At 38.3% G+C, this 24,416-nt stretch overlaps 1 protein-coding gene across 4 annotated transcripts in view; it reads right to left on the bottom strand.

The window, feature by feature from the left end:
• The window catches only part of LHFPL2 (LHFPL tetraspan subfamily member 2), a 125,183-nt gene that overhangs the window by 53,218 nt on the left and 47,549 nt on the right, over positions 1-24,416 (bottom strand). For 2 of the 4 annotated variants that reach the window (XM_054811060.1, XM_054811059.1), the window contains one exon: positions 8,502-8,554. The exons of the other annotated variants lie outside the window; for them this stretch is intronic. The gene's annotated coding sequence lies outside the window, so the exon portion shown is untranslated. The remainder of the gene's footprint in view (positions 1-8,501; positions 8,555-24,416) is intronic. 4 annotated transcript variants of the gene reach the window in all.

Here is a 24,416-nt window from a genome sequence, read left to right as displayed (position 1 = left end):
TGATTAAAAGAAGTAAAAATAAATGGAAAAAGGACTTTTCAAGCAAGAGTCATGGCATTTGGTCAATTATCTTTTGATTTACTTAGATATTGCATGTGTAGACTAAGCAGCATCCCCTCTATATTTCACAAGCATAAGTATATGCTAGCAGTACTTCTGAGATGGAGTCCCTCCAGCTGCCAGGAAAACAGCCATCAAAAAAATTTTAGTAACAAAGAAAATCAGCTTGATAACCAGCCATCAGAGGATGAACTGGTGACAATACCAGGGAGGCAGATCTAGAAAATGCTTGAATTGCGTTAAATACAATGTTGTCTTGACATATGTGCATGCAAGAGTACTTTATTATCATACTCCTAATGGATTTGACAGTTTCAGGAAGGGATATGAACAGTATCCAATTTCCAGAGAGAAATATGCTCAACGCAATCTGGAAAACTAGTTGGATTTCAAGGGATGTTTTCAGCCTCCCTAGTATAGAATTTCTTTTTGTTCTTCTCAGCCTCATCTTTTCCAATACACAAAAAAAAAAAAAATAATTGCAGGGAAGGACTTTTTCCTCATTTAATAAAATCTACAAATCTTTGGAGACTATAAACTTTTTCATTTTCTACTGCATTAAATTTTACCCCCCAAAAAATCTTTATGAAAATATTTATTTTCCTGTATTATTTTTCTAAGAGGTAGATTTTAAAATGACACAGTAAAGGAAAATTGCAACCTTCCAGAAGTAGACAAAACTATTTGCTTCAGGGATGGGGGAGGGGAATTGATAGGAAAAGTGCAAAATGAACGAAAATCATCAGCCTGCATTTGATATAGCAATTTTTTTTCAATTACAGCAATATCCAATTTTATCGGGAATATTTACTATATTTCACCAAAAAAACATTCTAATATTTCAGAACAATGAGATACTCATGTCATTTAAAGACATTTTTCATGGGTATCTTGAAGCATTTTAGGAGGTATGTATAGCATAAGACGACATTCACCTTTGGGTCAGATATGTTACCTCCCATCCTCCCATCCATTCCTTCCATTTATTCCTGTGCGTTGAAAGTTAATAATATTCTCTCACTGTTGTTTACTCTAAATCCTTCTGCGTTACCTTGCAGTGAGCTGCCATTACTGGGCTGAGGGAAGCATTGGCCCTATGCAGAACTGCAGTGGCATGATCAGAAAGTATCCCTGACTACATGTATCAGTATATGTCCTTGATTAAGTCATATCTCTATTGATCTCATGCTGTGTTAAAAATCAGTGAAGTAGGGATTTTGGTCATTCCCTGGCATTCATAAAAGGTTCAGCTTGTAACATTTGCTCACCAGGCAGCCCAGTTCTCAGTTCATAACTTTCATTGAATGCTTTTTCCGTGGTGTGCCTGCATAAATTATTGGGGAAAAAAATACATACTGGGGTTTTTTATGCTTCAGTTCCACAATGTATTTATACACATGGGTTTGAACAGCCATTAACAGGTTACTTGCAAGCTTGCTTAGAGGCCTTAATACCTCCTTCCTTTTAATAGCTTTGGAAAGTAATCTAACAGCTCCAATAGCTTAAGTTAGAGAGGGCCAGGAGGACATAAGGGAAGAATACCTCTGTGGGACATAGAGAAAAAGAGTAAGTCATCCTCAAGAAATGAAAAAGGAACTATTTCTTTCAAGCAGTGCAGTTTTACTTGGACATAAAGTACTTGGCTCCACCACTGAGCTTTCTGCACTGCTCTACTTTCTGTGTAAGGCATCCCTAATCACAGCCAGGGTAGAAAGCAGGTTTCAGTGATAATACTGGTGGTTCCTGACAATCAGTCTTGCTCAATCTGTATAGATTTCTTCTTTCACTGACAGCTCCATTTTAAGAAGATATCTTTTCCCAGACTTTATGATGGCCCCGTTTCTAAGAAATTATTTGCATGCACAGGCTAACACATTTGCTTATCTTCAGACACATCTAGAGCACACAACTCACAGATACTGCACTAAGTCAGTGTGCTGTAGTATGTAGTAGGAAGAAGGGGGAGGGAAGAAAGGTAAAACATAGTCTGTTTAGCACATCTGAAAATGAGCTCAAGCTCTTTTTAGTTCCAGCAGCTGCCTATAATGGAAAAAATGAAGATTGGCTGTTGCCAGAAAAGTGGGCAGTAAGAAATAACAGATGTGAAATTTCACCATCATCATTGGCTAGGTCAGTCACACAGACAGCTTCAGAGCCAGGGTCCCCATTGGGCTGCAGCGTTCTCAGAGGTACGCTTGCTTTTTAGGCTGCTGAACTGTTGCCCTTGCTTAGCTGAATTTACTCAGCGACCTCACCCGTGAATATGACAGACAGGAAATATTCGTGTCCTCGTAAGCATGTGTGGGCTGTGTGTAAAAGCTCTGCGAGTGAAGTTAGTCACTACATTTTCCAAAATAATTTTAACATTTCACTTCTCTCTTCCTCCATCCCACTCACCCCTCTTTATTTCACGGATGCTTAGGATGAGGGGGGAAGAAAAGACAGGTCCTTCAACACAAGATCTTATTACATACGGCTCACAACGAAAGCAAGATCAAAGAAACCAATCTAATCTGGTGGCTAAATTTTTAAGAGAAAGGGCAGTAGCTAAAAATGCCCTTCACAGAATCAACTCCAATTACAGAAGTCATTTTCAGAGAATGAAGTTTCTTGACAGTTTAAAGGGGAAATTATGAATACAAGGTCTGTGGAATACATCACATCAGGAGTGACTTCTGTCAGTTCAATTTGCAAGATTAAGTGGACTTCAATTAAAATTAAAATTACATAAAAGTTGTATTTAGGCATCAGAAACATGCCTTGAAATTGTAATGTGGATCACAAAAGATGATTGCTAATTCAGAAAAACCAATTATAAAGCAAGAATAGGAAAAAAAATACTTCCAGTGAAGAATATGTAACAGCAGCAACTAACATCAGCAGAATTGAAGTTGGGCTGCCACATCCATTGCAAGCCATTCTTCTGCTACATTCAAAATCTGGTTGTAAAACGCAGCTCTTTATAAGCCTAGGTTTTCATGCTATGTCTCATCTGGTGTATTTATTACCTATTGCTAAAAGAAACAGTACTACTCTCCCCACCTACTTCCAGCTGCTTATTCCCTTTTTGTCCCTTGTGTTACATCTAGTAATTTCTCAGCCACAGGACAAGCCCGGCCAGCGTAGTTATCTGATGTAGTTTTCCTTAGGCAGTTAGGTTTCCTTATTGAATCAGTTGCTTACCTTGAACTCACCTTGGGGCTGATTTGAGAGAGGGAAAGAACAGGCTGAAGTGGTACTGCCCCTTTTGGCATTAACCTGCAGTTGCGCAAGACCAGCTGCAACATTAAACCCTGCTCTGAATAGTATTACTAGCTTTCTTCTTGCAGAATGAATACTCAAGTGTCTTCAGGATTCCACATCACACAGTGAATCCCTGAGAGTTAATGTCACAGCATGAGAGAAAGTCTGCAAGTAAAAACAGTAATACTATAGCAACTGGAGGACTCCACAGACACCAAAGGACAGTGAGATGAACTGAGGCGCAGTATCTGGACAAAAGACCTTGCAATCTAAACAGACAAAAAGAGTAAGAAATGAATTAACTTCCCTAATATCACTTCGCAGGTTAATAACAGAAGTGGAAATCGAATGCAAGATTCAGGACAGGCAGCTCTATCTGCTACACCACACTCCTTCTTGTGGCTGTGATTGCTATTTACTCACTGCTTGCGGGATGGCATCTTCATGTCGAGAACTGCACTAAGTTCCAGAAATAACAAAATTAGTCATTGTATTTGTTGTTCCATAAGCAAGTTATCAGTTCAATGTGGTTTACAGCATCTGAAAGTTCCCGGTGCCTTCCCAAGGAAAAAACTCCAAACCTTAATATTTTCCTGACTCAGTAACTTGTCCTCTCTCCCCTCTGATGACAGACAAAAGGAAAGAAAGTGAAAAAAAGTCTGCTGCCATTTTTGTTTCTATTAAACGGAAGTGGGGTACAATTTTGGATTAGTGCTTTAAAAATCACCTTGAAGTTCTCCAAAGAAGGAGTAAACAAAGATAAATTATATGAAAAAGAAAACAAAAAGGGAAAGCACAGACACAGGGAAGAGATTGCTCATGGAGAAAAAGCAGTACAAATATATAACTTCCTATTTACTCTGTCTGTTAACAAAAACAAGTAAAACCAGCAACACTGGCTACAGCTCCTCTTCTGGCTTCCAGACCTAAGAAATCCACCCTGCCTCTGTGCTGTTATGTACATAATAAAAAATTGTACTGATATAAAAAAACCCACATATCCCAACCCAAAAATAAACCCCAAAAATCAACTCCCTGTCCCCATCTGTATTCTGCTGTCAGCTACCTGGGATTAACACACAGGGACCTTAGTCACCTCAAAACTATTACCAACTTTTCTATTTTGGGCTTAAGATATAGCAGGGCTTCATCAGAAACCTACCCTCTGGTGACCAGTGATAGAACCTGAAGGAACGGCATGAAGCTGCAATGGGGGAAGTTTAGGTTGGATATCAGGAAAAGGTACTTCACTGAGAGGATGGTCAGGCACCGGAACAGGCTCCCCACGGAAGCACCAAACTTGACTGAGTTCAAGAAGCGTCTGGACAACGCTCTCAGTCCTATGCTCTGATTTGTCTGGTCCTGTGTGGAGTCAGGAGCTGGACTCGATGATCCTTATGGGTCCCTTCCAACTCAGGATATTCTACAATTCTACGATTCTATGACCTGAAGAAGAACTGGACTGGTTGGTCAAAACATTTATTTTCATGTAACACAGAGGGATATTTGTCACATCACCTGGCACATTCCAGAGTAGCTGGGAAGCCAAAAGTCCATAGTTCAAGAACTGCACCTATGTATCAACCTGTAGCAAAAATACTGGCAAGTGACTGATGAAACTTCAGCTACTAAAAGAGGGGATCAAACTTCCAAATCTTCAGGGACTAGTGTTACCATCAATCATCAGAGTCCCTAAGCTAACATTCCCCAAACCACATTAATGCCTGCTGCCTTCCAGAGATGTCCAACATCAATATCTAGTGCAGCATCTGACCTTTGCTGAGGCATCTCACCAGAGTGTGGATCACCATCAGATGTGACGTGCAAGTCCTGGTAGGAGTTTAGCACCCCTGCACTAAGCAGTCAATTCTTGATTAATATTATTTTAATTTCACATATAATAACTGGTGCTTGCTGCCCAATAAAATTTTGGAGTCTTTCACGTTTATCAGAAAAGGCATTATAAGCCTGTATCCTACTGACATTGCAATAAAAAGAACATACATGCAAATCAGTGAGTATATGCATGCTCTTATAATTAAATTGAAAGCTTAGGGAGAAAAAGAAAAGGAAAAAGTTAGCAAAATACCAAAGATTTCATTAAGAGCTTATCAGAAGGTAATTTTATCCTTTACATTTCTATCTCAGTTGTTTATTTCTTGCTTCCAGTTACAATTTTATTAATTATTTTATTGCAACTATGTGAAAATTTTTATGGAATTAAGTGCTTACCTATTTTCAAATGTTTCCCCAAGACAATGGGGAATGCCTATGCAATGCCTATGAAGAAAACTCAGACAACTAGGCCTTTGCTGTGCTCATTAGCACATCTAGAGAGAAACTACTTTATTTATATATTTCATTATGAAGGGAAAGTTATAATTTCAACTTTCTTTCAACATATTAGATCTGCACAGCACTAATTTTGTTAACTGTGCAATTTTACCATCCCACTACACTTAACCCTCTATTATTGGCTTCCCACCTACTGCTGCTGACAGTTGCTCAGGTCAGTGTTTAAGTTAGCTTCATGGTCTTAATGCACATGCTAGTGTTTTTGTTATGTTGCTAAGTGTTATAGGGCTTCCTTCTTAACTGGTCCGAAGCACATTACTATAAAATAGGTCATATTATCTGTAACACTACCCAAGAAGCAATTTTAAATTAAAAGTCTCTTTAATTCTAAACTAGCAGCTTCTTAAAGAGCATTGAACTTGAAAGAATGAATACCTATACTGGTTGTTAGATAAAGCTATATAAACTGTCTACGATGTACCAACACCAGATAGAGCTCCATGCAATACACAGTTCAGTTGTCAGCCCTACCAACTGCTGTTAAAAGTTTGGTAAGGTATCTCAATCTGTACGATTGCAATCTGTAACATGAGCAAGGTTCCAGTTTAGCAAAAGCTGGTGCTTCAGCTTTTTCCATGTTCAACAAAACTCTTAAACACCTCCTCAGTTTCTAAACAAATATAATTTTAACTGTATTTTAATAGCCCTTGCACACATCTTCTGATTCTCTGGTGAATCAGAGCCTCATATCAGAGCATCCCACCAGAACAGCCACCATATTAATCATAAAAAAACAAGCATCAGCACTCTGTAAAGAAAGAAATTATTTCAGTTTGAAGTCATGCAATTAGTTGTCAGTAAAAAACTAGAAGTTGCTTCACATGAATTATTAAATTGTTTATGAGACTACTTTTAAACACACTTAAGTCACCAACAAGCAGCAGTCATAAGCAAGCTTTAGAGTTACTTTTAAAAACACTGAGTATATTTTAAACAATAGGTATGTTTAGCTAGACAAAAGGATAATTTTTATTTTCAGAATGTTTGGGACAAGTGACTTCTGAACACCAGGCATATGGTACTATCAGATCCTACACGTGAAGAGGCACAGACCAGAATTGTCCATTGTACACTTGTAAAGAAACACTGCAATAGTTTCAGCTTTTTGTAGGATCACGTAATACATGCACTGGAGTGGTACCTGGTTAACACATTTGTTTCAACGTAGATGAATGTTGTTTGGGTCTTTCTGGTATCCACCATGACCAAAAACATCCTAGATAACTGAACACAAAGTGGGCAAGGACCTGTAACATTTTTTCTAGAGTACTAAGTGAACTAATATAAATACCAGAAAATGTACCACTTATTTGTGAGGACTCTTGAATGCCCTGCCAAACACTTACAGAAGCAGGAAAGAACAAGTTTCATTCTACCAAGAAGGAGGAATAAGGTAGATGGAAAGTGCACAGGAACTATCAATTCCTTCCACTTGTGCACTGATGACACGTGAATGCAGCAGCTTAATCCTCAGAATTGTCAGGGGGTGGAGGATGGGGGCAGGGGCAGGAGGATAGATTAAACAGTGGGCAAAAAGGAACCATACAAAGTTAACTGACAAATTCACTTAAAACTCACATATTTGTTTCTATTGGTAAAACTGAAGCAGAAATAGAAAGGAGAGCGTAAATATGGAACTGCATGAAGGTAGACATTCTAAACTGATAAATTCCTTCAAAATTTTAACTAAACGGTATTTCCAGAAATTAGGAACTATACAAACATAATCTTCAGAGGTCATTAAAGCAAAAAACAAGACAAAAACAAGGCAAGAGCTTCTCACTGTATTGCATTTGGTTCTTGGTCACCAAAGTCAACAGCACATGCAACCAAATGCATAGGAGCTAAAAACTTACATTTGCTGCCAACAGCACTGAAATCAAACAAGATCCCATAAATACAAAATATTTCACATAAACCAGCTCTTCTATGGAAACCAGAGATATAGAAATATTACATTATTCCAAATAACTATCTCTTGGCAAGAAAACATAGTTGCTTTTTGAAAGATTATTATTACGCTTATTACTATTAAGTACAATTAATAGTTGGTGAGTTTATCTCTACAATTTGTAAGGGTCTCTATGCCAGCCTACACCTACAGCCAAGGAAGTGCAAATAATACACTTATAAACACATTACAAAACAAAACTCACATTAAAAAGTTTTTAGAATTTTTAAAGTTCTTCCTTAGATCCTTCCTGCGTCGTTCTCTAGTCACAACAGGTACATAATTGGCACATAGGATGCAAAGAATCAGCAATGAACAGGGTGTAGGGGATCATCAAAGTGATCTATCTTTGCAACAGACACCACAATTGCAGAGGGGGAGTTAAGAATCACAGGCATAAGCTTGGGGGTTTAAAGAATGCAAAAATTCAGCTTGCAGTAATTTGTTAATTTACCATAGGTTTCCATGTATTCTAGAATGACATCTGATTTCATAACTGCTTAATGTATACACTGGTGTGATTCTGAGAAGTCTGGGATTCAGGCATCATTCACTTAATATAATGGGTCACAGTGTATTTTACTGCTTCAACAAGTACAGATTGAACTATTCTGCTTGAAATATGTATTTTCTAAATCAAGGTGGTGGTGGTGGTTGTGAGGAGGTTTCACTTATCAAAAACAGTCACTGAGACTACCTCCCCTTCGCTTTCTTAAAATCTCTGCTTAAAAAAGTCAGATGAATGCTCTGCACAGGAACTTGGTGCTCAGAAGAAAATATTCAAAAGGCATAACCTACTGCACATCTTCCATCCCTCAAACAGCAGTCAAACTTCAGAGTCAGACAGCATGTGAAAATACCAGATAATACAATCTGAATTTAATTTACTCACCACTCTTCCAAGCCCTTAGGTCTTGGTCAACCACTTCAGATGCCTGGCACTACCTAGAGAAATAATTGATGTAAAATGTAAGAAAGGTACAGAGCCAAAAACATTAAAACAATATTTATGATTAGTATTGGTGGCTGGAACGGTACAACTCTGCTTGTAAGAGATTATATGCACATGGGTAACATTTCATGACCAGGATACTTCTGCTTTGCTAGAAACGCAGCATTCTAGACATCACTCCAACCACTAAGGAGCTAAGAAAAATAAGCATATGTGAAGGAATAAACCACTAAGCATGCACAAAATCGTATCTTTTTCTCTTCCTCCATTTTACTAATAAAGTATGCTAAGATTTGACAATGCATTTAAAATTGTTTATTCTATTCCAATTTATAACAACATTTTAAAATCAGTCATGACTTACGAAGAACTCCAAAAGTTCCTAAACTACTGGAATAAAAACCTAAACTACATAGCATGTTCACCCCACAAGCTTATGAAACCTCCAAACCCCTTCCATGACCCCACACGCGTATTTCATGAAATTCAGCAAGGACAAACATGAAGTCTTGTACCTGAGATGGGCTAATCCCTTGGACAGGCTGGGCACTGACTACCCAGGACGCAGCTCTCTGAAATGGAATATCAAGCCAAGAATATCCTGGGGTATATCTACAGGCTAAGCTCCCACTAATAAGGGATTATTCGCCTTTAGCCAGCACTTCAGGATTACATGCCTGGAATACCACATCCAGTTTTGGACGCCTAGTACCAAAAAGTAATAAAATAAGGTGATAAAGGTAAGATAAGGTTGATTGAGTGATGCTGAACTACAGGATTTCCCACAATAAATGCTGCATTCTTATATATACATCAGGACAGGATATATAAAGAACCTCCCCTTAAATAAAAGAATAAAATGAGCCGGAAGGTCAGTAGACTCTAACAGAGATAATTTGGCCTTGGTGAAGATGGTTTAACAACAGAAAACTCGGTGCGGAACTAACAAAATGTGCACCTGAGGACAGAGGAGAACGTACTGGGAGCACTGGAAAGTCAAGCAGGATTTAAAATAGCCTCTGAATTCCTGGCACAGAGAATGTTCCTCCAGAAAAAAACCAATGGACTGGACTAAGTAGCTGTGATTAAGCCAACTTTTCTCTTCTGTCTTAAAAGCAGTTAAAAGTGGCAATGAAAATATAGCAGTGTTAACAGAGACAGACTACATTTCAAGAACAAAAAAGGCCGAATTGTTTTCTTTTAGACTCAAGTACCCAAAAATGCAGGATCAATTTGAAGTATATAAAAATGATGGATTGCTCGGACAATCAGAATTAAGTGGTGTTTTTAAGGAAAATTTCCTTGCCTGGAGTATGAGTTCCCTAAGAAAAAGCTGTATGGGCAGGGTAAGACAGGATCAGCCCATCAAGGAGGCTGTAGAAGAGCCTTCTCTCACAGATTCATCCACCCGCCAAAGGCATAGCAATAATCTTCCTCACCCACACACAAGAAATAAAAAAAAAAAAAAAAAAGATAGAGTAAGTTTTACATTAAAAAGAAATGCTCTTTTATGCCACCACATTTGTGACAAAGCTAACAAGAAGAAACTCCACATGCCTTTCACTGCCCCATCACCACACAGGCAGTGTGCACTTTCATTATGCTGTAGATAGCCAAAAGGAAATTCAAATCCTCCCAAACAAATCAGAATGAGAAAAACACATGTATGCTCTCACTCTTTCTCTCAGGAGCTCTTTCTTACAAAATTTTGCAATAGCTCAGATGGATTTCTACAACAGTTGGCAAAAATACATAAAATCCATTTCTTCCTTTCTACTCTACTGGCTGTTAATTTGACTGCATCAACTCCACTCTACACAAAAAAAAAAACCAACCCACCCACAAAAAACCCAAAACACCAAAAAAACCATTACATTCTACATTTTTATCTCCTTTCTCAGATGCAAGGGAGAAATGTTTAATTCAGAGAGAAAGAATCTCTATACGAAGCAGAGTCATTGATTTAAAAGTTTTTTATTTACAGTCAACAAGAGAAGCAAATAGGCTGCACACTGTTAAGAGAATGCAGTTGGTTTGATAACATCCCTGTGTCACATACCCTGGCTTTGTACACAACAGGAATTGGATATGCTAAGGCTTCCCAGCAAAAATAAACTAAAAAAAGAACACAGATATATCCGCTATATCTTAAAATATGCTTTTCAGGTAGCTTTTTATCCAGATATACTACTGTGTGATATTTCCATGTATTACGTAACAGCAAGTGTCCAAATCAAAGACATATTTACTTACTTCAGGAAGGTTTGTATGACCAATTACGTCACTATGAATAGAAGTAATGCATTCAATGGGTTCTTTGTCTTTTGCTATCAATGCATAACAGTATAAAATTAAAAAAAACCCATACTATTTCATAGGCGTCATTAAGGCTACTTTCAGAAATAACAGCAAAAAAAAAAGTAGAAAGTATTTTCTTTAGGAATACACTGCTGGCAGGTTAAAACAAAACAAAACTCTAAATGAATTACAATGCTAAACACAGGAAATTAACAGCTCAAGATATACAACAGATTTTTGTAACGTTTCTTCTCGGACTGATTATTCTCTGTTTCATATAAACCCACAAAAGAAAAAAATCCAGTTTTGCTTTTTGCATTATCTACCTAACTTGCTCAACCTAGAAGGTCATGCTATGTATCTGTATGTATGCAATTTAAAGCAAATTCAAAAGAGCATACCGTATAGAGCAACATAATTTCCAGCTATTTCAATGAGAAGAAAAAAAATCTCACTTTTTTACACCACAAAAATATTTCACCAAAATGCACCTGCCCTGAAGTTTACACCTAATAAAAGCCAGATGTACTTCTAATACACTGCTTATCCCTGTTCTTAGTGCCTGTTTTCCCACTGCACCACCTTAACCAAGAAAGTGGTACAACACAGTTTTACACATCATTAAAATGTTTAAACCAAATATTACATTTTTATAATCCTAGCAATTCCCACAAAACTAAACAGAATAAATACAGAAGCATTAAGAGACCAGCACTGTGAATGAAAGATCCCTCTTTGCCTGTTACCTGATAGAGTAAGCACCTGAGTGATAAGTGAATCAAATTACCACATTTCTTTAACGAGTCGGTCATTACTAACTGAGGCAAAAGATATGCAAATTTATTTTAGTAAAGTTATTCTCTAAAATTAGTTTTGTCTTCTAGCATAAAACTTTATTTGAAGTTAGTAATACAGAACACCAGCCAGGAGCCTGATCCCACATTCACTGAAATCACTGGGAGCTCTTATCTTTACTGTTACCCATGAGAATAAAAGGACATAAATGGTTTACTTTAAAGGTGGTGTAAAAGCACTTAACAAATTCACTTTACAACATGCTTCTTCAGTCACATCTTTGTGTCACAGGGATAGTAAAGCAAAAAGGTGAGTCACACTCCCACTGCAGCACCGTGAGTTACGCCACAGCCAGCCCTATGGGCTGGCAGAGGTGATGTGTTGTATGGAGCAAGACCAAGGCAGCCAAACCCAGCAGCTTCACAGCAGTATCTCCCGCAAGAACATCCACAGTCACTAAAAGTGTTCATTGCCACCATTTTGGCCATAAATCTGCTCTAGGTGGCTGCAGCTTGGCCCCCACTGAGAGGCACCAGACAAGAAGTGACTCAGAAAGCAGCTTCACCCCAGGATCAGCACTGTTCAGCTACCTGCTGCCTGCATGCAGATGGTGAGAGAAACAAGTCCCATGGACAGCCCAGCGGTCATCAGGCAAAGGCAGGATCCAGGTCAACCCCACAGCAGCTGGGACTAGAACAGGAACACTGGTAATACAGCTCCAACATAGACTGATGGCCACAGGCTAGGCTGAAACAGGCTCCTGGGCCCACAGACAGGAGCACTGGCAGGACCTAGGACAAGCCAAGGCCCATCAGTGCCCCAGGAGCCGTGATGTTGCGTTGCTAATTAAATACTCTAACCAGTAGCATGCTCCTCAGCAATGAGCTAGAATCACTTAGCATGCTTAGGCTATTCTTCTTCCTAAATGTCAGCTGTCTTAATAAATAACAACTTCTGATGAGTATTATTAGCATCCAAATTATTGCCCCCAGATTACCACACATGTGGCCTGCAAAACGCAGATTTTACAAATGAAGCCGTCTGCTGGCAGAAGCGGAACAAAATGACTCCAAAGGACACAGCTCAGTTATCTTTTCCTGAAGGCCTGGAGATGGTAACTGTGGAGTTAAAGTGTAAGCAATAAACACCCTGTTTTATTTAATCGGTAGACAGCCTAAGCCTGTTGCAGAAGGCTGCAGAGCTATGTCATTGTGATAGTGTGAGAAAAAAAGACATATTATCTCTCACACACACTCTTTTTAAACCAGCAGCTAAAGGGTTTGTTTCGTTTTCACTCCAACACCTCCTTCTTAGGCCAAAGTTAAGAGTATCATCCTAGTGACGCAAACTGTGACTATTACAAATCAATGAAGCAATCATTAAAATGTCCAAAGTGCCTTATAAAATTCCTGTGTTTTCCAGTACTCCTGCACAACGATTGAATTAGGAACCTGTTTGTTTTGTGGTTTCAGCCTAAATAAAAAACTGCCTTGAGCACAATCCTCCTCTCCCCCACAAAGAAAACTAGACTTAACATTCAACCTCCATCTAACAAAGCAACTAAACACAGAACTAGGGACTGACTTACTAAGACACAAACAAGCTGTTAAGATTCCCCAAAAATTTCAAACTCCTCTACGGTGTCAGGAAAACAACATTGTTTACCTTAAGCATATATTCTATATTGGACTAATTTCCATGCCTTCCTCACAGTTTTCATCTTCATAGATGCAAATTAAAAAGAACACATAAAAAGTAGCTTATTGAATTAAAGCACCCACAGGTGCTACCTGTGACCTTCCACCAGTGAAAAGCTGCTTTTTAATCACAAAACACTTAAGTGATTCATGTAGTGATTTTGCTAAGTAACAAAATCCAGAGCTCATGTCATTCAATTTGTCTTCGAAGCAAAGTTCCTTCTATCGAAAATAGTCTATCTGGATATTATCCAACCAATAGGCCTGTCATGCAACCAAGACCTTAATTCAAATCTAAAAATACTGCTTAAAGCACATCGGCTTGTTTATTTTCAGCTCTTCTCCAGGTTGTGTCTCAGAACTGATGTTCAGTCTTGTAAAAAACAACAACCAAAACCCAACATAAAAAAAATTAAGAGGAGACCATAAGCAATATTCCATGTGCGTTCCCTGAGTGTTTCAGTAAAACCATGCTATGGAAATGAAAATCCTTACTCAAGTATTATCTTATCAAGCCTTACCTGCCCACTTTTCTGACTCTGGAGAACATCCTGCAGTTTCTACAGAAAGTCCAGAGCCATCTCCATCCAGCTTGCTTTTCCAACAGGAGCTTACAAATCTACAAAGAGGCACTCCTTTGATGCTAACCCAAGGAAGGGAAAATGAGCTAGCTACTGCTCGGTAAGAGTTAAAAATTATACTCAGTTTGCAGATGGAAGAATTAGTCCCGGGATGGTGGGAACTGAACAGCAATTAAGAAATGTGTTCACTGTGGTTTTGTTTACCACAAAGAAGCTTCCCTTTGCCTTTTTAACTTTTGTCATTTTAAGCTTTCTCTGGAGCCAGTTTGCTTAAACACTGCTGGAGAGACGATCTTCTTTCCAGAAATGTCCTGGTAATACAAGAAATAAAACGTCTGGGTTTAGCTTTTCCTGAAGACTGTCACAGCACAGACTTTGTAAGAAGTCCTAATTATTCTTTAAATTCTTCTAAAAATTCTTTATATTATTCTTTAAAATAAATTTCTGAGTAAAACTGAGATATAACTTTTTGACAAGTTATGAGCTCTGAGTGAGAACATTTTATTTTCCCTAGATTTCTACTATACTTTCTACTACCTAAAAGAAGATTGTGAAAGATTGTCTCCACATATAGATGTACACACAAAGAGGAGAATCACATCTGAAAAGGACTCCAGATTCAGAGGGCAAAAAGCAGAAACTGAAATCTCTCTTCTTTTCCCTTTCAAGGGCAGTTAAGTTCTTTAAAGAATAAACTTATGTCTTTTCAAAAACCATACCAATTGTTACCTTTACCATTTCCTACACAAAGGTACTTGCAAGGCTGAACTGGAGTGTCATAGGCCAATTTCAGACTCAGATAATGGGCTTGCAGAATAATCCATGAAGGATTCAATTCAAATAGGACTAGCTGGCAGGGGGAGACAGATACCCGACTTTTTTTTACCCCTCTTTCCCAACTGAGGGTAAAACTGATCATTGTCTTCAGTGGTGCCTTCCAACCTGTATAATTCTAACTACAAATTACTGAATATAAATTTTAGTCAGACATGTTTCTTGGGCTTCCTGCTTGCTTATCTTCTATCATTGATTAACCTTTACATTCCCAAATGTAGATATTCAACGTTCAAGAAAGTTTATGGTAAAATCATAAGATGATCCCCTAAAATTCTTTACTGAAACTAATGAGATGTTTACCTGACCCAAACTTTTAAGTTTGATGCCAAAACTTTTTAAATTCTTTGATGTCTTCTCCCTTAACTTTTACCAAAACTGTGGGAATGAAAGAAAATTCCTTGCTTTCCTCATGTCTCCAACTGAGAAACTGAGTTTGTGCTATGAATTAGTTCACTTAACTTCAGCTCATTTTATATCTTAACACCCCCCCCAAAAAAAAAACCAACCCCAAAACCACTGTACTTTCTCATTAAACAATTATTTTCTAAATTAAAGAACAGGAAAAAAAAAAATCTTGCAGTCCAGGTGGCATTCTCCACTGGATTCAATGAGTTTTAAAGTTTACTGGTAGCTTGAATTCCTAGAGAATGTTTTTTTTAATATGCATGTATCATTTTGAGAAGAGGAAGACCTTCAGAAGCATTTCATACTGATCTGGAGCCTGCTGGGCAATACCTCTAACAAGATATTGGAGGTGATGAATGCCAGTGTAATCTTGGAATATATCAAAAAAGTTATCAACAGCCCAGAGGACAGTATTACCAGTTGCTGAAGACAGTGACGTCTTTCTCTGAACACTACAAAGAATTCTTATTGTCCACAAGTGAGGGGCAGGTGAAGACATCCAAGTTGTAATAGGAAGACAGAAGGAATACTGTACTGATCAAGGGAAGAGAGCTACAAAAAGATATAAGGTCTTGCCTTCTTTAGCCTAAAAAAAAAAGGTGACAAAAATTAAGTATAATTGTTTCCTACAGTTACTGTAGGCAGCTAATTAGCAAGGAGAAAGAAGACGTATTAAAATTAAAAGCCAGCATTGCTGCAGGAACAAAATAACTGTGAATTGACTGTGAATACACTTAAAATGCAGGTTAAGAGATGGTTTAGAAATCATCTGAAAGAGTAAGATTCTGCAACAGCCTTTCAACAACAAAAGCAGAGGCAAGAAACCTTCCTAGTTTTAAGTCTGAGGCTGATGACATGATAAAAGGAATTGCAAACAATCTGATTGCCTGCAATAACAAGGGAACAAACTCTCTTAGGAGAGCCTTATCATCCAAAGATCTGTACATAATTTAAGAGTATGTTAGCATACCTTCCAATCACCTCTCAAAAAGTAGGTATTTAATAGCTTAAAGTCACCTCAAACTCCACTGTTAAAACCAAGACACGCATTCTAAGTCCATTTAAAATACTCTCACAGTATTAAACACCAAAAATGCAGTTTCTCATTTGAGCTTTACCAGCCCCAAACAGGCTGTATCCCATGGTTTTGATTATTAAAGACAGCAGACAACTGCATTTAGTACAAGTCTTGATCATGCACGAGATATCTACATCAACTACATTCACAAACTCACGTTTAAAGAACACGAAATACTTAGCCATTTATACCATTCTAGGCAAAGAATAAAAAAACAAGACATGGGAGTATAAAGTTGCTTATTTTTAATGTTATTATCTCTTTTTTTCTTTTGCAAAGTGTATAAACAAAGTAATATCCATGAAAGTAAGTTATTTTGAAACAAAACATAAAAAACTAAGGTCAAGCAGACCTCCTCAATAACAAAGAAAAGGAAGAAATTGGTCACTTCACAGAGCACAAGCAAAACAGCCTCAGGAAATCCATATGAAAGATTTTTTTAAAGAATGCATAAACTCTGCTATAACCTTCACAGATCTCTCCAGCAGTCAAGCCAAGAGACAACATGTCTCTGGAACATAACAAACATTTCTGAAAGTTCCTTCTGTTCTCTCCATCTCTCAAAACATTGTATTTTGTTATTTTATTAGCAATGAACATTTTAATTGGCATTGCCCATTTGCTTCCTACCAGAATAAACATAATGATGAACGTGCAAGGTGCGAAGTTAAGGAACAGCCAACAAGGCAGTGAGATGGAGGACTCTGTTCCTTCTCCTTGGAAGGCAAGAAAATGCACCTAATCTCCTCACGCCCCACTTCAACTTTGGGGGTGACACTATTATCTGCAGCTGAGTTCACAGCCCTCTTAACCCTTCAATATAATACAAGAAGGCTAATTTTAAAACTTCCAAGGGGGCTTAAAAGTTTCCACCATAAATCCTGAAATCCTGAACTTGCCTTTTTAATCAAGTTTGTCAAAATTTCGGAAGCAACAAATTTGTTAGGTTCTCCTCCCTCCTTTTTGCAGGTTCTTGAAGGCAAATTATTTTCAGGGTACACTAGATCAAATAACTGAAAATCATCTTATACATACAAGCTACACATTTTAACAACAGTTTCAATTCTGCAGCAACTGAAAATGCAGATTCCTACTAGTAGGCACTATTTTTCAGGACCTATATATAAGAAAGGGCAATTACACTGGGAACATTATCAATAGCCCTATTTCCATGAGCTTTCTTACCAATTATGAAGAAATTCATTCCAAGAACAAGCATCTGACAATTCCTTAAGTCTCAGTGACAGTCCAATGCACTGATTCAAAATCATAATTCTGTAAAGCTTGAAACTTTTAAGTTCCAGAGTCCCTAAATACTAACCTTTTCCCCCCCAAAACTATCTTTCTGAAGTAGTTGTATGGACTATCTTTTAAAGTGATTTTTCCAATGAAGGCTGAGGTTTAGAACACAACATGAGTAAGTTCTCTGACATAACTGCTTTCTTATGGTATTCCAGCAATTGAACATTGACTTGAAATCTCTTATAGGCAGAGCTGGCTGGTTTAAATCACTGCTTTTGAAAGCACACAGATGATATGCACCTACTTTACTCTCCAATATCCTTTACAGCATTAAAAGGGCTCTCAAATAAGGAAAGAAAATTACACAAATATACACAATCTCTCTTTCATATTCATACACATAATATATCCCAGCTCCATTCAGGTGGTCCCCTGAGGTTCTGGCTCTCTAGAAAGTTAAATATCTGAAACAGACCCTTTTCTTGTTAATTTATTAGTACTGTTTTCAAAGGACCTTTCAGAGAATGAAGCCTAAGAAAAATGCAAATTCTCCACTCCACGTTCGACTAACAAAGCACCCAATCAGTTCCCACTGAGCTCCAGTTTGTTTTGTGCCCACATGTAAGTGATTAAGACTACATTGTTTGAAACTTAATTCCACATCTGTTCTTCTGTGGGACTTGGAAAACAGATGAATTTTTCTGACAATTGTTTGCAGAGTGGATAATCACAAGCATGTGTAATAGTATCCCAAAGTGCAAGGGGAAAACACCATGAGTCTAAGAAACTGCATGTTTTTGTTTCTTTTCTAAGTAAGACAAAAAAATAAGATGCTCTCAGATGGAAATCATTAACAAATGCTTGAGAAGTCATCTACTATAACTAAAAAAGCAAAGCAAAATCCAGCTTTTCTTCATAAAGGTTATCGTTTCATGTCCCAGCAGTTCACCTAGAGAGCCAAAATCCATTTTATGGCCTGTCAGGTAACTTTTAAAAATTATGCAGAAATGACAAAATTCTGTAGAACTACAACACAGAAAATACATGGTTTCATCATGGAGCTCTACAGTTGTGAGAGAACGTTCCAGGCTATTACAGTATAAGAGTCAGCATCTTTTGAAGGGATCACACATTTAAGTGATAAGGATGTATTTTCTTTTGATCTCTATAAAATGCTGATAAAGGACAGAAAGAAAGAATAGATAACAACTCTTCACTGTATTTGCTAATGCAAGTGCTGACAGCATCAAAGCATTCTGGGGAACGTAAGGTTCAAGAAAGCACTTTTTCCAAGCAAGACACAGTTATGCTGAGGAAATCTGCCACAGTTTGCTGTGGATGCTAAGTTCCATAATTGCTCAAGAAATAACAGGACAAGTTAATGAAGGAAAAAATCCACTAACAGCCCATAAACGTAACAACTGCCTCCTTTGACCCAGTAAGTCCTCAAGATGCAGAACAGTGTAAATTTGCTCTGTACTTTAGGCCGCTGGCTATTATCAGACAATGGGTTAAATGAACCTCTGGTTAACTATTTTATTTATGGCCTTATGACATTACCTTGGACCTTCATTTGACCTATACATATAATGAGTGCAAGAGTGACATTATCTGCAGTGGTTCAGAAAGAAATTCATAGGGAGGGCTCAGGGTAGGTGAAAAACACTTTTAAAAAAAATTTTATTTTACTTAATTCTGAGCTTAAACTAACAATTAGTCATCTATGAGGACACATCAAAGAAAGGCCAAAATTTCCATTCAGTCACACCAAACTGAGAACTCAAAGGAACCAGATACTGCTGCCAACACCTATAACGTTACTGTTAACTTCCCAACACTTGGTGTTTTCTTAAAACTGTGGATGCCAGAGATACACGATTAACTCACATTGTAAGAGTTGTTTTCAAACTTTTCTCCACAGTCATTAGGACTACAGACATGGACGACAACAGAAGCTCAACAAGAAAAACAAACAACCAACCACACACACCCCCCCAGACCAAACCACTTTATTTGTAAAATAAGAAGCATCTGTTTTTCCCTCATGCTGGTACTGGTAACATTGGAAACCAGGTTAAATCTGGGTGGTCCCATACGTGGCCAGTGCTGAAACACTGCGTCACCCTGGATGAAACAAATTAAGAACATGAATGAGAACCAGAGAGACTTCCTAGAGCAAAAAAGGAGAAGAGGGGCAGAAGGAATCAAGTTCAAATATCAGAATGCTTATAATGCATCTGACACTGTCCCACCTGACATCCTTGTCTCTAAATTGGAGAGACATGGATTCGATGGATGGACCACTCAGTGGATAAGGAATTGGCTGGATGGTCGCACTCAAAAGAGGGCTCAATGTCCAAGTGGAGAACAGTGACGAGTGGTGTTCCTCAGGGGTCGGTACTGGGACCAGCACTGCTTAACATCTTTGTTGGCGACATGGACAGTGGGATGAGTGCACCCTCAGCAAGTCTGCCAATGACACCAAGCTATGTGGTGTGGTCGACACACTGGAGGGAAGGGGTGCCATCCAGAGGGACCTTGACAGGCCTGTGAGGTGGGCCTGTGTGAACTGCATGAAGTTCAACAAGGCCAAGTGCAAGGTCCTGCACGTGGGTTGGGGCAATCCCAAGCACAGATACAGGCTGGGCAAGGAATGGATTGAAAGCAGCCCCGAGGAGAAGGACTTAGGGGTATTGATTGATGAGAAGCTCAACATGAGCAGGCAGTGTGCGCTTACAGCCCAGAAAGCCAACTGTGTCCTGGGCTGCATCAAAAGAAACATGACCAGCAGGTCGAGGGAGGTGATCCTGCCCCTCTACTCCGCTCTTGTGAGACCCCACCTGGAGTACTGCGTCCAGCTCTGGGGGCCCCAGTACAGGAGAGACATGGAGCTGTTGGAGAGAGTCCAGAGGAGGGCCACAAAGCTGATCAGAGGGATGGAGCACCTCTCCTATGAGGACAGGCTGAGACAGTTGGGATTGTTCAGCCTGGAGAAGAGAAGGCTCTGGGGAAACCTTACAGCAGCCTTCCAGTACCTGAAGGGGGCCTACAGGAAAGCTGGAGAGGGACTGTTTATGAGGGAGTGTAGTGACAGGACAAGGGGTAATGGGTTTAAGCTGAAGGAGGGTCAATTTAGATTAGATGTTAGAAAGAAATTCTTTACTGTGAAGGTGGTGAGGCACTGGAACAGGTTGCCCAGAGAGGTTGTGGCAGCCCCATCCCTGAAAGTGTTTAAGACCAGGTTGGATGAGGCTTTGGGCAACCTGGTCTAGTGGATGGTGTCCCTGCCCATGGCAGCGGGGTTGGAACTAGATGGTCTTTAAGGTCCCTCCAACCCAAACCATTTTATGATTCTATGATTCTAATTTATGTAAAAAGAAACTATACAGATAAGGGAAAAAAAAAAATCTGACTTCTACAGCAAAGGACACTGTTGGGTTCTAAAAGTATTCTGCTCAGTAAAATTGCTGACATTACTTTATTAGGACTTCCATTTAAAATGCATAGGATAACCAGTTCCATAAGTCAGAAGGCACAAAGAGGACCCACTGCACAGGGTAATCATACTTTTTCAATTCTATTATGTAACTTAAAAAGTATCACAAACGGAAGATTTATAATGCAGAGCATGTGATCAAGACAGCATTGTGCTTTGGAAGAAATGTTCCTATCAAATTTGAATTAAAGCCACTGAAACATTAAAAGGGTAAGCAATATTGCTTGGCTAAGGATTCAAATACCACAAATATCCTTATTCATACATAAAAAAGTAGGCAGGTTATCAGACATGATTATCATAGTCATCAAAAAACTGTAAGCAATAATGACTTTGAGTTTTATTCTTTATTCTTGATTTCATGTAAAGAATCACTGAAGGCTTCCTGCACATAAGGGAAGGTTAGACAAGTCATTAACCGTCCGCAGAGAAAGGTCAGGTGAACAAACAAAATTCCCTCCTGCATATCCAACCCTGCTGATGCCAGGACAGCACTGAAGCTGAGCGTCCATGCTACCGAGTTATGCGCCAGTCCCATGTGAGTCCATTTACTTCAAATGTTGGGAAGTGTCCCAAGGAAGAGTCTTGACTTTTATTCCATGTGCTATGGGCACTGGAAGAGAGGTACTTATTTTTTATTTTTTTTTTAGCTTGAGTACCCTCTGCCAACACCAATTCCTAAAATACTACAGCATGCACGTACACAAATATACTTTTTTTTTTTTTTTTAGAAAAAGCAACACCCCCATATTTATACCTCAAAGACTACAAACATATATACTTTAAAGACTGCTTTAGGGTTTTTTCCTGTTAGTGTGACCAAAAGGCTAAACAAAATTCAATACACATAGGAGTCCCATGGGTCTCTTCCACTTTGTCTTTCTGTAATTGTACTACAAGCTTGTCTGGAGTCTCTCTCTCTCAAGGCATCCGGAGTTGACACTTCTCCTATTTATCCAGCTAAAGAAAGGTTCCCTGCTTCTTCCCTGCCAATACCATGAAGAATTTAATGTATCAGCAGGGACTCAAAGCTTGAAACTGAATCCAGTATTTTCATAAAACAATTCACAGACTTGCACTGACTTTTTTGACTTAAGAGCAAAGGGTTTCCATACAGCAATCTGGGGCTAGAGTAATCCACTCATGTTTCCAGCAGTGGGGGAGGGAGAAAGAGCACCATAACACGCAGCCACTGAATTGATTTTAACATACTGACACAGGAGAAAAATACTTATTAGAGTCCCTTCATCATTCTTAAAAAATCACAACAGCTATTTAGTTCCTCCTATGAAATAAGGAGGGATGAACACCAAGCAACAGACAGCAAATTAATAAAATAAAATGGGAACCAAGAAAAAAGAAGAGATTGGTTTTTACTTTGCAGGAAGGAGAACAGTGGTTGGAACTTAATTTTCCTCTACACCAATACCCTGGATAATGAGGGCGGGGGGAGGAAAATGGAGGATTCGGATCAAAGGAGCATTCATGTGCAAAGCTGAACTGATCCCCCTTTTCATAACTAAATAACAAGACAGGTACTTAACACAGAAGTATGCTACCACATATACTGAGCAATTTGTCAAACGCTCAACAACACTTCCACTTTTATTATACAATACTGTAAAAGAAGCATCCGCAAAGCTAGTTATTCTAAGTTTGCCTTTTTGAGAACGGATTATTTTGTGCTTGCTCTACTCTGACTTTTAAAAATTGCTTGCTTGTGCAAAATGGCATCTTCAGTTTCTTTGAAACTCAACATGTCCTCCATTACCACATCAGCCAAGCATCCAACTGTGAAAAACATGAATTTTATTTAAATTAAAAAGCCTCGTGCCAGCCTTTCTGAAACAGATAAGAAGTTTATAGTGGGTTTTCTTCCAGTTACATAACTTTTCAAAGTGAGAGAAAAAGATAGCTCTAAAAGATGAAAAGAAGCAATAGAAGAGTAAACCCAAGAAAATTAAAGGCATTTCTTTTACTTCTCTAGTGCTTTTTTTAGCCACCAGAAATCAGACAGAACTGCTATTTTTCTATATGGAGTCTTAAATAATATCAAGTCTTAAAAAACCTTAAACATCCTTTTAATCCCCAGGGTACCCATTGTTAAGATCCTAAAATCCGTTTTCATCTTCCAGATTCTGAACCAAGGTCAAAAACATATCTCAGAGAGTTGGGATTTATAAATCTCAGTTTTTGAATCATCAGAAATATTTGACATAAGCAAGAAACAGGTTGTAGAGAGTAATCCAGAAGCACAGCAGAAAACAAATTCATCATACAACAAAATCCTCATGCATTGAGGATGGACATCAGAAATGTGACCTGCATGTAACAGGAAGACAGTTTCCACTATCAGTAACAGAAAGTATGGATCGTCACAAGTCACAGGCAGGATAGATTATTTCACAATCACCAAATGCCCAGCAAGGATGCCAAAACACCAGAATAAACACTAACGTTTCCACAACTTTTTCCAATTTTCTGGAAACAAAGTTCATCCAGCAAAGGCCGTTTACGATTGTGCATCAGTACAATGTTCCAGTTTCCACATATGGCAAGTCATCTAGAGGAAATGCTACTTTAAAAAAATTCATTCAATTAACAGTACCTGTCCTTTCTTTGTCTCAACACTGTATATTCTTGTCAAAAATACTTCACTGCTAACAGTGGTTTTAGGGATAGTATACTCCTAATTACACTGATGAAAGATTCCTAATGATTAACTCAAAATCCAACTGAACTAAAGAAGAGCCACAGAAACATATATTAAATACTATTAATGTCTGGCCATATAATCCAGGCCTCTCAAGATATTAGTGTGAATTAATATCTCTTATACCAGGTTACATGTTATAGTACATGTACAGTTATCTGTAAAGTATGTTCTCAAGTTTAAAAATACTTCTAAAAGCTTATATAACAAAAGTTCTTTTTTATTTTTTTTTCATTCCTACAGCCTAAAGAGTTTGCTTTTAAGGAAAGACAAATGGGTCTGAATGACAGCATACATCGCTATTAAGCTTGGCTCTCAAACCTTTGTGCCTAACATAATAGCTTCCCACAGAGTCAATCAAAAGCATCCTGCTCTCAAAACAAGTATTGTTTTAATGACTAGAATCAAAGATCAATTAACTAAATGCTACTTCATTTTCTCTAATAATCAACATTATTTTCTTCCTAAATAATATACAACATTTCCATGATCACACTACAACCAAGCTCCAAAAATATTTGTAAGTGGTTTTAAAAGCCTGATCAGGGAAGCCTCTTCCTGGCCAGTTTGTTTATCTCAATCATTCCTTTTGACAATATTAAGGATTACATGGATCAGCAATCAGGAACCTGTGAGGCCAGGGACTTAGTTTCACATAGCCTTTAGTCACACATGGTGGGGTTTTTTTCATGGTTTTATTGAGTAATAGTAGG

This window comes from Grus americana, chromosome Z, assembly GCF_028858705.1.
Source record: "Grus americana isolate bGruAme1 chromosome Z, bGruAme1.mat, whole genome shotgun sequence".
Classification (NCBI taxonomy): domain Eukaryota; kingdom Metazoa; phylum Chordata; class Aves; order Gruiformes; family Gruidae; genus Grus; species Grus americana.
Note: the sequence above shows the minus strand (reverse complement) of the source record. Positions and strands in the feature narration are given on the sequence as shown.